Source organism: Natator depressus, chromosome 15 (assembly GCF_965152275.1).
Source record: "Natator depressus isolate rNatDep1 chromosome 15, rNatDep2.hap1, whole genome shotgun sequence".
Taxonomy (NCBI): domain Eukaryota; kingdom Metazoa; phylum Chordata; order Testudines; family Cheloniidae; genus Natator; species Natator depressus.
Window position 1 is genome coordinate 29,330,141 of NC_134248.1, and position 15,306 is coordinate 29,345,446.

The window sequence follows — 15,306 nt, forward strand, 5'->3', positions numbered from 1 at the left end:
ATCGTAGAATATCAGGGTTGGAAGGGACCTCAGGAGGTCATCTAGTCCAACCCCCTGCTCAAAGCAGGACCAATCCCCAATTTTTGCCCCAGATACCTAAATGGCCCCCTCAAGGATTGAACTCACAACCCTGGGTTTAGCAGGCCAATGCTCAGCACGCTGCAAAGTGGCGCTGGTGAATGAAGACCACACAAGAGTTGGGGATTTTGTTTTTTTAACTTTCAGAACAGTTTCTCCTCCTGCTATGAACCTGGTAGAATTCCAAAGGTCAAGGGACTTAACAGAGCCCACTCTGCCATCCCCCATTCCAGGAAATAAAGGATAGTGACCCAAGACTGATATGAAAAAGCCCCCATCCAAATCCATCACCCAGATCATCAACCCCCCGAAACCTTTGCCCCAGAACCAACCTGGGGCCGCTGAGCCTTCCCCGGATGCCAGCCGCCCATTTCCACTGAACTGTCATTTTGATTTTTAAAGTTTGAAAAAGTTCTACCTTTTAAAAAAAATGTATGTGTCCCTGTGGCTGCGGGCCAGGCTGGAAGCAGGAACGCCATGGAAACGGCAAATCTCTGCATCGTGGTACAGCTGAAAGGGGGCAGCCTGTTGCTGTGAGATTTCTGGGCCAAGCAGGTTCCTGTACGTATCACAAACATCTGAATTCTTGGGCCCTGAACCAACTGTTTTGACACTGATCCATGGTGGATATTGGCAGTCGGAAGCTCAACAATGTAACTGTCGGGTGTGGGGCAGGTGAGCCAGAACACAGACATATCCTTTTCCTTCAAGTGGCTTTGGAGCTCAGAGCAGGGGGGAACCAACAGCCACACTGCCAGTTGTACAACCAAGCAACATGTTCCCTGGGAGAAGCCAAAAGTTTCTTGCACTTGTAGGACACGGTGTGCACCGGTTGTAGCCATAACCCCCATGACAGTAGAGGGAATAGCGCTGAACCTTACTAATTCTAATACACAAAAGGGTTTTTAAGCATGTGCCCTGTGTGTGTCCATATATGTGTGTGTGTCCCTGTGTGTACCCATAGGTGTGTGTGTGTCCATCCTGTGTGTGTCTGGACGTGTGGCCTGCTTCTCAAGTCAATAGATATTGGTGCGAGTGTAGATTCAGTCTGTGACTCAGCTACGCTGGAAGGGCAGCTGGCCGTCCACCACTCTGGGCACTTTTGCAACATGCCCAGCTAAGGCAGTGGACCTGTCAGTCACCCTGATCAACTCCAATAACCCAGCGTCTGCATCAAGAGAATGAGGATGAATCGCAGTCCTGGCCAGAGTCCCACGCTGCCCTGACCAGCCCGACCCCAAACCCATCTCCTCGGGGGGAAGGTGGCTCTACCGTACCCCCCAAAGGCTGCAAACGCCAGCTGTTGCACACCCTGCGAGCCACCTGCTTTCTCCCAGACCCATGGCATTTCGGCTCAGGCTCTTCCGCTGACCACTGGCAGTGCATCATGTGGGGAGAGACGGGCTGTGAGCTAGCCGGACCCCAGGACCTACGATAGAAATACCGTGTGTATGTGTGTGTGCAGATAGATAGCTGTGTACATGGTATTGGGCTTGCGTACACACACCCTGCCCATCTCGCTGTCTACAGTGTGTCTGTAGCTAGATGGAGTGTGCTGGCTGCATGGCAGCTTGTCCAGGGAGAGACAACTCTGTGAGCAGGGGCTGGCCGTTCCTTCGGAAGCACGTGCTGAGCAAGGGCACCATACCCGTGTTCCCCACAGCCCCTTCTCCTCTAGCAGTGAATTGATTGTTGGGTTCATCCACAGGTTGCAGGTGTTACAGCTCGTTTGGTACACACGGTCCCAGGGAGCGTTCCAGTGGGCCAGGCAGTGCTCTTGACTGGGCTTGTTTGCTGGTCCCCATGGCTCTTTAAAACGATTCCAGTCTATCCTCCTCAGACTGAGACCTGACGTAGACATCCCCACTCCCCTCCGCGAAACTGTCCCTCTGTTGGGACAGCCCACTGCGCCCGCCCTGGGTGGAGACATCCCGTCTCCCTGGGGTGCTCTAAGCATGGAGCTGGGCTGCAAGTGCCTGGGCAGATGTCAAGCCCCCGTTTTCTGCCACCTAGGGGCAGGCAGAGCTGGGAAGGCTGCAGGGAGGAGTGGGGGACAGGGCAGGTTTTTTGCTCAGGAAAACACAATGTGGGATTATCTATAAAGCCCGGGTTCAGATTCTGCACCTTCCCCATAGCAGGTGTGCTGGGGGCTCGGCTGGGCCCAGGATAGACCCAGGATAGACTCTGAGCTGGGGGTGCTTGGAACTCAGGGTTTGGTTTGGGCCCCCCTCTCCGGTACTGTGTTGTCATCATGAAGAACAACAGGAGGGACGTTCTCCTCAGCTCCCGCTCCTCATGCTGCTCCTTCCCCAGCTAGGGTCAGAGCCCTCTGCTTGTGATGTCACCCCTCCCCACAGGCCGCATGTCATGGGCAGCAGGGGCTGAGAGGCAGCGATCACAGATGCATGTGAGCAGACAGGATAATAGCGAGCGAGGGAATTAACAAATGCCCCAGAAAACCTCTGCCTTCTCTCTGGAGTGATGGCTTCTCCGACATTCCTGGCAGGCTCCCCTGGCTGCTTGGGGTCCCAGACAGGTTTGCCCCCAGCCCAGTCCTGGATAGCATATCAAGGCAAGTGTATTTCACACTGCTCCTTATTACTCCACCAGCAGGTGTGATTTTTGCAAGGCCTTTTTTCATCTGAGAGGCGTTTGTCACGGGGACCTTTTTATGCCTGGTTAGTAGAACTGCTGCTGGTTTTTCCTCTGCTCCCTACAAGTGATTGCTGCAGCCCAGCTGGCTGGGGAGGGACCAGGCAGGGGAACCCCTGCCTAGGGATGGGGGATGGAATCAGCACTCTCATTACAAACAAGGCAGGAACTCCCGCAGCAAGCAGACGCTGAGCACAGAGCACACAAGGTTGCAGGGGCATGGGCCAGAGGAGAGCTTTGGGATGGGACTCTGAGAGGAGAACCCAGACTTGGGGATTCTAGGACTGGGACTCAAGGCCATTCACTTCAAAAGTGGCGGGTGGCTTTCGGGGTCTCCACATATATGGGCACCCCACTGGCGCAGCCATGGGCCTGCTTTTCACAGGAGCTGAGGTGGCGTCTGAGGCAGTGACCCGGCTGTGACTCTGGCCCTAACCTGCCCTGTGGCCCTAACCCTAACCTGTTCCCATCCGTCTGCACAACGGGGGTAGCAGCAGCTCCCGTCACAGGCTGAGTTCATCGGAGTCTGTAAAGCGCTTGGAGGGCCTTTGGGGGGTTAGTATTTATTATAGCTCCAGTTTTGCCCCGAATCAGCGGTTTCCATGTTCGCTTGCAGAACATCCTGCCAGCACCTGGTACATCTCGCTGCCATGGCTCACCCCAGACTCTCTTAAGAGGCCCATCCAGGTGGTTGCTGTCACTTGTGCGGGAAGGAATCCTGGCTCAGCGCTGCATGGTTCTGAGCTGAGAGCAGGGGTGGGGGATGCCAGCATGTTGCAGGATCAGACCTTAACTGCAAGTGCCCTTTTCCGGTAGACACCTTGAGGTAGGTTCAGAGACAACTTCTCTCCTTCCTGGTTCACCTTTCAGCTGAGAACAGCTCAGCCTGGGGCTACAGGCCGTACTTGTACTCTGCATATGACCACCAGAGTTGTCTTCAGGACTGTAAATTCAAGATGATGACCATATAATCTCACTGAAAATATATGTGCAACTGTTACCCTGGGTTATTATTTTCAGCCTGATCGTATATGCCATCTGATAAACAGTTGATTACTTCTCCTCCCAACCCTGCGTCCGATTTGCATACAATAAATATCACCATAGGAAGCATACATGAAACACGGCTCATGCTTTATTTATGAGAAATAAACACCAGATCAGGTTTGCATAATCAACACATATTTAATTTGTGAGCTCTTCCACTCGGGTCTTTGGCTGTAATCAGACTGGTGTCTGTGAGAGAGAGACAATCAGTTTTAAATATCTTCATTAAGTGGCTGTCAGATTTCAGATCTGAGTTTAAATTTCAGATATTAAAATATGCCAGACACAACAAGGCTGTAACCCCTGAATTTCTACAGCAGCGAGTGGAAGAATTTTCTTGGGGCTCCTGCCCCACTTTAACATCAGATTAGGGGGACTAAGTCTTTCACACACTGCTTTGGACGTGTTCTTTTTAGTGGCTTTAAAATGGCTTTTTACTTTACTCAAATTTGTCGATCTTTGCTTTTTTCCCCCATGCTAATATATGCAAAAAAATCACTGGGTCTCCTATTAAAATGCCATGCAAATCTAATGAAATTAATGTTGGCAACAAATATTACCTAATGGGAGATCCTCCAGGAGAAAAAAAAGAGTGCAAATATATATCTACACATATTTAAAGGACTGTGTCAAGTAGTTTCGCTTCCCAGTTTAGGTTTTATTAAAAAGGAGGGGGAGGGGAGAGCACTTACGAAACCCAATAGAACGGTTTTCATGAATTATTTTTTTAATTTCAGCAAAAACCGTTGCTCAATCTCATTGGAACCTCCTCCCACAGTGCTACAAACTTAGCCTCAAGAGCACGGCGCAGGGACCGGCGAACCAGGAAGTGACACTGAGTAGGATGGCCCCATCTAGTGTCCATGCAAGGCGCAATTGAGCATTGTCGTCCCATTTTGCAGATTAGACTATTAACATGGCCATAGGTCCTGCCCTTCTGTGTGAATTTTAGCACTCGTAAAAGGTACCAGATGTGTCAGTCCCTGGTTAATGCTGGCCTCGATTAGATCCAGAGCATCTATCTATCGAGCTATCTATCCCCAAGAAACCTTTCCAACAAAAGCTTTGTTGAAACTGATGTGCCTCTGTGAAAAATTTTGGTTTTGAGAAATTGTCATTTTCTGATGAAAAAACGTGTTGTCGAAAAGTCCCCGACCGGCTCTACTTGTGGCCAGACGCTGATGGTGCCACATTTTCTCAGCATATCAAGGCCAAACTGAGCTCCTCCTTCACTGACTCTTTCTCTCGTTTATTTTTAAAGTTATCTGGGGAGATGACATGATCTTTGGCTGGAAGCACAGCTGATAAAATGTCCTAGCCCAGATTTTGACTTCCATAGCTAACAAATCTCAGAACAAAGGATTTAATCAAAAATCTCATCCATATTTGCCCTCTGCTAATCTGAAAAGGCATCGTCTTTGTGTTCTGACCGGTGTGCACACATCTCAACAATGTACCTTACTTTTAACCTTCATGGCAGCTAAGTGGAAAGGCTGAGCTGGCTCTGTGCTGATTTAGGCAGTGGAGCTGTGAACATTTTGCACGTGTGCCTTTTAACATCGTCTTAGCCAGCACATTAAACCGGAGCCTGCTGAACTTCTCCATAATGGCCTGCATGGCACACTTAATTAACACACCCAGTATGGAGAGGCAATGCTGGAGCCCAGCTTCCTGGCTTCGCCGCTCACGTTAGCCCTTTTCCGGTATTAACCAGCTTTGCTAACACAAGCCACCAGATGCTTTGTTAGGCATGACCCTGGGAGCCAAAGCAGCACTCTCCTTCCAGCAGGCGTCTGGTACCAGCAAAGCTACGCTTCTTTAGACTCTCTTTATTAGCTCAGTTTGGACCAAGGAAGAAAAACGAAACCAACGAACGATGATTACCACCAGGGCGGCAGGCACAAGTGGGGGCGTGCTGGAACTCAGAACCCATTGGGCTGTCCGCTGGGGAATCAGACCTCTGAGTCCGGGGCTGCAGAGTGCCAGTAAGGGCCTTGTACTGGGAGCTGCACGCTTGACCGAGGGCAGGCTGTGGCTCGAAGTCAGCTCACAAGCCCAGCGGGTGCTCTGGGTGAGCTGCCAGGCTGCTGCCCGCCCAGCGGGAGCGGGGTGGTTGGCAGACCAGTACTTTTGCTCTGCCTGGATCGATCTGGCACATTTGGCAGCTCAGCGGATGAGTCTGAGCTGGGAATTCCCCAAAGCTCCAGCAGCAGAACAGGAATATTCCCCCGATGGATGAGAGCATCCATCGCCCCCGAGGGGCTAACACACGAACCCTCGCAGCCTGTGGTGGAGCTGGTGGATTTCCTGTCTGGTAGCTCTGATTGTGGCCCAGGTGCTTACAAAGCTCTGGGTTATTAGTGCACCGGGGCTAGTCCGTCAGGATCCCCAATCCCGTTTCCAGAGCAATTATTGATTAATAATCCCCCCCAATGGCGGCTGATGGGTTAGTGCAGTTTGCCTGAACGGCTACTCTGCATTCATAGCAATTCCTGCTGCCCAAGCAGAGACGTGCCCGGCCCACGGGTCCTCTCGTGAGACGCGTCCCTGGACAAGCCAGAGCAATGGCAGAGGGCTCTGCCCCTCGCAAATCCAGCGGTTGGTTTCAGCGGTGCCATACTGATCATTCCCTGCAGCAACCTGTCAGGGTGGGGGAAGGGCTGAGTTTAAAGAACCTTTGCTCTCTCTCAGCTCTCAAAGGTGTTTCATTTGAAGAGTCTTTTTTACATAAGAACATAAGAGCAGCCAGACGGGGTCAGGTCAAAGGTCCATCCAGCCCAGTATCCGGTCTGCCGACAGTGGCCAGGGCCAGGTGCCCCAGAGGGAATGAACAGAACAGGGAACCAACCAGGGATCCATCCCCTGTCACCCATTCCCAGTCTCTGGCAAAAAGAGGCTAGGGACACCATCCCTGCCCATTCTAGCTAATAGAGATCAATGGACCTATCCTCCATGAACTTATTTAGTTCTTTTTTGAACCCTGCTATAGTCTTGGCCTTCACAACATCCTCTGGCAAGAAGTTCCACAGATTGACTGTGTGTTGTGTGAAGAAATACTTTTATTTGACTTCAATGTAAATATATGGCACAAATAAAGCTACATAAGGTAGGTCCATTAGCATTACAGAAAGAGACAGTTCCTGCCCCAAATACTTTACAGTGTAAATAGGCAAAGGCTGGAGTCTGTGTGGGGTTATTTAATGGCTGGGGAAGCGTGGCCTGGAGAGATCAGGGGATGTGCCCAAGGACAGACAGGTACTCTGTGACAGAGGAAAACAGGTACTATGGGTCTCTCCCTGCAACATGCAGGCCTCCTGCTTTCCCTTCAGTATTCAGTCCCCAAATAGCCATGGGTTGGGGGAAACCTGCCCGCTGTGGGAGCTGATGCTTGAAATCTGGCTAACCCTGAGAGCAGCCAGGAGGAAACCAGCCAATGAACCCAGACCAGGGGATGTGGGGGAGAGGCACACAGGCCCTTGGCCCAGCAAGAGAAGGACACACACCCAGCTGTCATCTGGCCTGGGGCTGAGCCATGCACACAGGTGGGTTTTGAACACCCCACTGTTCAGAGCTGTTTGCATCTGGGTTCCGGTTCAGCCCGTTGAAACGACACATGCATCTGCAAGATTCAGATCCATACTCTGGTTTGGATTTGGAGCTCTGGGTGTTCAGATCTGGGGCTTTGGTTTGAGCCCATCACAGCCCAGAAATCCACCCCCTGCTTCCCCCAGGTCCATTCCTGCCCGTCTCGGTGCATTGTGGAGCAAAGGACATGCTTTGCATTTCCCTGGCCCTGCAGCCCCCCAGAACTCCCCAGGCAGTGCTGCTTCTGCAGGAAATTAAACGAATGCCAGACAGTTATTTTGTGACAGTCCCATTATAGCTGTTCCAGGGTCTGCTATTATCAAGTTGGACACTCTGCAAAAATCAGTGTCTCTGCCTTGTGTTTCTGGGCAGCGAAGAGCTTTATGTAACAGTCGCTCTAAATTAGCATCCTGTTGTCCAAGGCTCTGTGCAGAAGTGTGAGGCCATTCGCGGTGGCAGCATATTTGTTGGGGAGCCGCAGTACTGGCACAATCCCAGGTGCACAAGCCGTGGGAGTTCAAACAGCAGGTGAGCGAGCCCAAGCTGCACAGACGGGAGCGCAAACCGCAGGACCCTTGTTCAAAGTCATCAAGGAAACGTCTGCGGGCGATTGACACTGATTTGGCTCATTGTGTGAGGAGTAGGGCCACAGTGGCTTCCGCTGCTTCTCCCTAGAGTACCCGCGGTGGCCTTTTCTGTGTGTCTGGCTCTGCCAGGCGGAGACACCTTTCTGGGGGGAATCCTGGGATCTGAGGCTAATTCCACGGACAGGGGCCTGCAATTCCCTGCTGCCAACGCCCCTCCTCCCCCACTGCGCTTTCCCTCCCCTCTCTCACACCCCACCCGCTAGGAATTCCCAGCGCCTCTCCCCTGGGACCGGACCTGCAGGGATTGCAGGCGGGGGAATGTGAACACCTAGACATTTGCTGGGCCCGTCCGGCTTTGATAACCATAGCTTCCGAGAGGAACCTACTCTCTAGCCATTAGCTTCCCCATCCCAACATCCTTGTTTGTTATCTTCAGGGGGCTTGTGTGTGGGGAGGCGGGTGACCGGGGAAGCTGGCAGGCACGATCCATTTCCCAACTGCGCTAATAAAGATGGTCTAGAAAACACAAGTGTGAGAAGAGAGTTGAGAAGCCCCGGGCCTAGCACCTTTCACCCTGCAGGCCATCAGAGAGGATGGCCGCGTTCTCCTCTCGACAGCTGCCCATAACACCAGCACAAAGGGCTCAGTCAGGGCAATGAAAAGGGAAGATATTTTTTAAACGAGTCGAGGCATGTACCTTTACCCCAGGGAATAACCACGCTGCAGAACGTTCCGCAGCAGGGATGGCCTTGAAGCCAGTATTTTAGGAAGCTTCCGAATGGGATCTGGCTGTTCTCTGAATCAGGAGAGCGTCTACGAAAGAAGTCATGCGGAGTAGGTACAAGAACGAATCCACCCTAAGCTCCGGTGAGGGGGGAAGACGCTCACGTGGAAGGGGATTGTACAGCTTGGTGAGTTGGAGAGTTTTTAAACCTTCCGCTCAAGCAGTCAGAACTAGCCAGTTCTGGAGGAAGGCTAGAGATCATCAGTTGGTTCTGGGGTGGCAATTCCTATTAAGGGTGAGAGACGGATATTCCACATCAATAATTCAGACCTCTCTATCTCGTAGCAGAGGGGTTATAGTTAAATGGGGGAATACTCAGTCGTCTTAAATAAGACCAGCGTGATCTGCTGCTCTTGATGGTAATCGACTCAGGGACCTGGACTGCTGTAAACCCGCCAGGAAAGGCCCATGTTATCCTCCCTGTGAAATAGTAATAATAATGAATAGCCTGTTGCCTTCACCTGTAACCTCCCTGCCGACTGCTCCGAGTGCTTTCCATGCAGCCTGTTGTTAAAGTTCACATCACCCCGGGAGGGAGACCAGTCCCATCATCTTTGTTCTACAGGTGGGGACACTGAGGCACAGAGCGGCAAGGGGCTTGTTGACGTTCCCATGGAGAGCCAGGGGTAGATCTAGATCTCCCAGTGCCCTGCTGTAACATGTGCCCTCCTTGCTATCGCGTGCTTCTTCTGAGAGGCCTATGCAGCTTTTACAGACGCTCCCTGCGCTGGGCCAACTGCGAGCAATGGACCCAGTGGGCTAGAGCTGGGTGAATAACTGATTTTTTGACTCAGTGGCCAAACCAAAACATTGTGGGGGAAATCACTTTGGGTCGACCTGAAACACAAAAAATGGGAATTTTTCAGCAAAGCAAAAAAGTAAAATAAATAAATAAATAAATAAATAAATATTTCCAGTTGAATTAAATGTTGAGTTTTGTGGGGTTTAATCCTTTAAAAAATGAAATAAAGAGTAATTTCTACCCAAAAAGGCATTTAGCATTGAAAAATTGAAATGGTTAATTTTGACTTTTTCAGCATTTCTTTTCCTTTTTTTTTCACCTGAAACAGTTCAGTGAATTTGACATGAATTTGTGAAATGGTTCAGTCAACCCGAAACTGTATTTCTCAGTGAAAAATCTTCTTAAAAGTTCCGCCTGGCTCTCCAGGGGCTCCCCGCAGCTCTGCTGTAGGTACGCTTCGCCCCATCTGGCAAGGGGAGCCGGAACGGACTCGTTTAGCGAAGGGCAGGTCTTTACAACCACTTGCTGGGTGTTCATGAAACAAGCGACGAAGATTCCGATCTGGGGCTGGATTTCCAAGATCCTTGTAGTTGGAATGTTTAGATTCAAGGTTCTGGTTCGGTCCATTAGAAAAGATTTGCAAGATTCAAATCCAGATCCAGCTTACTAAGGTTCTGGGGTGACCAGACCCAGGGTTTGAGTTGATCCAGTCTCCGTAACCCAGACTGCAAGCAGCTTGCTTACACGTGCTCCCCAACCTTTGACCCACCCTCCCGCTTATATTCACTTGGATCAGCAGACCAGACACTGTGGGATTTCCATACTAAGTCTGGGTTTGAGCAACAGAGCAGCTCTGCGGGGCCCTGAGCAATTTCACAGCCCTAAATATTTTATCTTTCATCCCTGATTTTTAATGCAATATTTTTTAGTAAAAACATCAGTTGTTCTACTGCCTTCCCCTCGACGGCTTTAAATATATAATCAGCTCACAACAAGGAGGAGGAGTGGGTGGGCATAAAATATGGATTGGCAGAGTTTATATAATACAATTTTTGACAACACTCAGCAAACAAAGCGGGAGAAGTTGGTGATTTATTGAAGGGTGACTTTTGTCATCAAGAGACTTGGCTATGGCAGCTGGGTTATCGAGAGACGAGTGGCGGAGAAGGGGACTGTGGATGGGTAGGAGTGCAGGCTGGCTTGTTCCTCCTTCGTGCTTTGGCCGGTAACAAGGAGACAGGTGATTAAATTGGAGAGAGGCTAACTCAGAGGCAATCAATGAAAACACTCTATTGAAGCAGCATGAGCCAGATTCGGTCACGCCCCCAGCGAAGTCAGCGGAGTTTTGTCTAAGAAAGGAGCTCCGGGTTTGGTCTCACATGGCTGGCCTGTGGAAATCAAGGTCATTAGGTCAAGTAGTGCTGCTGGATGCAGAAGGGGCTCAGCAAACGCGATAATTATTAACATGTCAACTCAAAGAAGGGCTCCCCTCTCTCATGCTTCAGGGTGTGAACTGATCACCGCAGGGGTCAGGCAGGAATCGGCAGTGCCCCTTGTTCAGCAGGCCCCATGGCATCACTAGCTTGGAGAATGGGGGCTTTCTAAGTGGCAGGTTGGCATCCTCTCATCTGCGAGAGATGGTGGGAATTGCAGCCTAGGATGTAGATGGTTTGCAGTGTCTCATGCGACCGAATAGCCCAATCTGGGATTTGCATGATCTTTGGCAGTTATTGCAAATGTCTGTATCTTGGTTGGGAACTGCTTGTTTCCTCTGGGCTCTTTTCTCTTCAAGCTTTGTGGGGGCCAGCTTCTGTAATGGACTTTGATACCCTGATGGAGACGATGGCACCACTTGTTATGATCACTTGCCAAGATTTTCTATTGGTCAGGATCAATTCCAAATTCCTTCGTATCTCGCTTGCATGTGTCTTTTTAGCGAAGCTGGGTACGTCCTGTTGTTCTTGTTCCCTCCGATAGCTCCCCGTATAGCATGTCCTTGGGCGTGTATCCGTCTTCCAACCTACTCAGATGGCCCAGCCAGCGCCGTCATCTTCGCTTGAGCAGGGCTGTCACACGTGGTAAACTTGCCCTTTGTAGAACCTCTGCATTGGTGACTTTATCCTGCCATTTGGTGTTGAGTACGTGGCGTAAACAACGTAGGTGGAAACTGTTCAAGCTTTTCTCCTGATGAGCATAAGTTGTCCATGTTTCCCCACCATACTTGAGAGTACTGAGGACGCAAGTTTGGCACACTAGCATTTTGGTCTTGGTGGTCAGCTTTGAGTTGTTCCAGGCTCTTTTAGTTAGTCTGCTAAAGGTGGTGGCCACCTTTCCAATGCGAACGTTTAGTGAGAGGTGGGTGGTCATCATAGAATCTAAGTAGCTGAACTTTTGGACGACTTCTAGCTGGTTTGCATTTAAGGTGACTGAAGGATCTTATGGACCCCCTGTCCTGATACAACTGTTTTCTTGATGCTGATGGTGAGAGCAAATGCCTGACAGGCATTGAAAGGCAGTCCATGAGTTCTTGTAGTAGATCTTCACTGTGGGCTACGAGGGCCGCAGCAGCAGCGAATAGAAGTTCCCTGATTGGCACCTTTTTGACTTTAGTCTGTGACTTAAGTAGTGACAGGTTGAAGCGTTTCCCATCCTCTCTTGTGTGGAGAGACACTCCATCTTTCATGTCCTTAAACACACAGTTCAGGAGTACTGAGAAGAAAATTCCTAAGAGTGGCAAGGCCTTTGTGAATGACCCTTCACCTTGGTTTGTGCACCCTGCACACAGACCCGAATCCGGGTATCTTTCCTGAGTGGTGCAGCGGTAGGCAGAGTTCACATTAGCCCTTGCCTCTCACTGCTGGAGACGGGTGTTATGGCCCATTGATCTGATTGATTGACAAGGACCCCAGCGGCAGATTGGCGACCAGACGGTGGGCACGGTGGAGGGGACGTCAGAGACATCAAAGCTGCATCTCTGGGGCGGGAACAGAGCTCGGCACTCCCTCAGGAAAAATCTGTACCCTGGCCCTCTGCCCTGCTGGCCGCGGGGGCAGGATGCTTCTCTATGGGGAGGGAGGCTTCCTGGGAAGGGCCCAGGCCCCCAGCCTGTGGCTGTGAGAGCGGAGGGTGCCCAGCGACTGATGGCTATGCCGTTACTGTATGTAACATGCCCAAATATTAATGGGGAGCACCTCAGACCTGGCGTTAGCACCCACGTTTCTGCAGTCTCCAGGCAAGAGCACTCATTGCTAAGGGCTGGGGAAGCACCTGGTCTGCAGGAGTCACAGCTGGATTTCGACCCCCCCCCCCCAAATCTAAATGTTGCCCTCTAATTAATGGATTGCAATTGCCTGTGAGGCCACTCGCCCCGGCTCGGGGTGCCCCCCCAGAGAGCCAGAGCAGTTGCCTCCATCTTTGGAGAAGGCTTGCAGCAGCATCGACTCACCCGCAGAGTTCTGCGGAGCAGCCTCCGGGCGCGAACCTTCATGGAGCATCTGCACCGCTTGCAACGTGGCGGCTGAAATTTGCAGCATCAGGTTGTGCTCTAGGGACCAGATCCCCAGCAGGTGTAAATCAGCATTGGTCTGCTGAGGTCAATGGGGCCAGATCCCCAGTGGTGTAAATCAGCATCGCGCCACTGACTTCAGAGGACATATGCCACTTTACAACTGTTGAGCTCTGACCCCTCTGACTCAGAGGGGCCAGGCATGAACTCCTGCCCCCCATGACTGCTCAAAGAGCACCCCTTCCTCTTATCTTCCCAAACACTGGCTTCTCCTGTAAAGAACCCAGGACAGCAATAAAGGATCAAGGAATCCCATACGCAAATGGGGCAACTGGCTTCCAAACATACAGGCCTTCCTCACTGAAGTATGAATTTCACTGCTCACTGCAGGGCTGGGCCCTGGTCTGAACCTGTCTGCCCAAAGCCTATCAGCTTTCACTGCCCCTTTCACCCTCGGCTTGGCAGTTGAAATGCCTCCTCGTGTTCTGTACCTGGACAGAGAGTCTGCTTTGTCACCTCAACGAGCTGAATTTAGTGTCTTTCCAAGTGCTGAGCTTCCAGAGGTGTCCCTGTGATTTCAGAATGATAGAAAACCAGCATGAACGCTTTCAGATTGCACACGTGTGTATTGCGGGTGCATGGACGTATGCATACATGTGTATATTGCGTGCTTGTGTGCATTGTTGTGAATATTAGTTCAATGCAGGTAAAGCCAGCCTGGGCCTCAGGGCCCACTTGTGATGGGTTTCACCTGAAGGGGCTCAATAGAGCTGAAGTGGGAGAGTGGGGCATTTCCTGTCACAAGGGTCCAAACCCCTCCCCACTGAGCAATACCAGCCCACTGGAGATATATAGCGGTAGTTGTTTACTGTGAAACTTCTGAACTGCCCCTTCACCAGGTCCCGGGGGCTCACGAATAGAGAAAACGATGGTAGGTGACTACGGCGCTTTAGTTAAAGAAGGCAGGCTCGCGACAATCAACGCGAGAACAAAGATTCTTTGTCACCACCAGCTGGGGCTGGATTCGGCCCCATGCCCTGGAGGTGAAAGGCTTCAGATCCTGATCCCACTCCCAGTCCTCAGGAGCCATCCCGTCTAGTTCGAGCTCAGCTCCTTTGGCAGAAAACCCCAGCCAGGGCAGGTTCATAGGCTGGAGCTGTCCCATCCCCAGAACTCCTCCTTCCGGCAGAGCCTGCCAGGAGCTCTTCATCACACTGCTCATTGAGAAAGAACCCAGAAAAGGGAAAGGCCTCTTACACCTCCCATCAGACACTGAAACCCTGCCCCTCTTTGGTGCCAGCTCTCAGCACCAGCAGACCACTCTGCACGGACCAAGGGAGCAAAGTCCCGCAGAGCACCGTGAAGGGCTCTCTCTAGGGATGCTCCTCAGTGCTCTCTTGCCAGCCCGTTGTCATGTCTGAGCCCCTAGGCTCCCCTTCGCTACCCTCCGTGCTGGGCTCCATTGCTCCTCTCCCTTCCCACAGCATGAGCTCAAACCCGCCACGGCATCAGGGCCGCTCCAACCCCCGGCCTTGCAACTTGGAGACCAGTTCAAGAACTGTGGCTGCTACCGCTGGGCTCTCCTCTGGTCAATAGTTGAACCGTCAGCAGCCTGGATGGCTGCAGTATCGTATGGAGCTTGTAGGAGAGCAGCAGGCTCGTGATGCTGCGGCAGTGTGTTTCCAGTCCTTTGGGAGGGGGTGTAATTAGCCACTTTTAATTGGTTCTGGGGGAAATCTTGGCACGCGAGCTCTCAGTCTCTGGGAGAAAGTGTTTAACAAACAAGAGTCGGCCAGAGCAGCTGGGCTCGCTCTTTCTTTCTTTCTTTCTTTCTTTCTTTCTTTCTTTCTTTCTTTCTTTCTTTCTTTCTTTCTTTCTTTCACTTTTCATTTGTTAAAATGCTTTGGCTACGTGACCATCCCTTCCCTAATGCTTAGTGTTTGCCTCACCATAGCTGCCCATTGCCTTTGTCTCCTTTGCTGAAATGCTCTAGCATATTATTGTGTTAGATCAGTGAAAACCTCCTCCTTACGCAGGGCCTGGTTCTGCCAGGTGCTGAGCTCTTGAGGTGGCCGGGTGTTGACTGAGCTTGGCACCACTCAGGATTCCCCACCTTGCACTGGTGTTGGTGACCAGGCATGGGGTGGGGCAGAGGAGAAGCAGGCCTGTCATAAATATAAAGGGAAGGGTAAACCCCTTTAAAATTCCTCCTGGCCAGAGGAAAAATCCTCTCACCTGTAAAGGGTTAAGAAGCTAAAGGTAACCTCGCTGGCACCTGACCAAAATGACCAATGAGGAGACAAGATACTTTCAAAAGCTGGGAGGA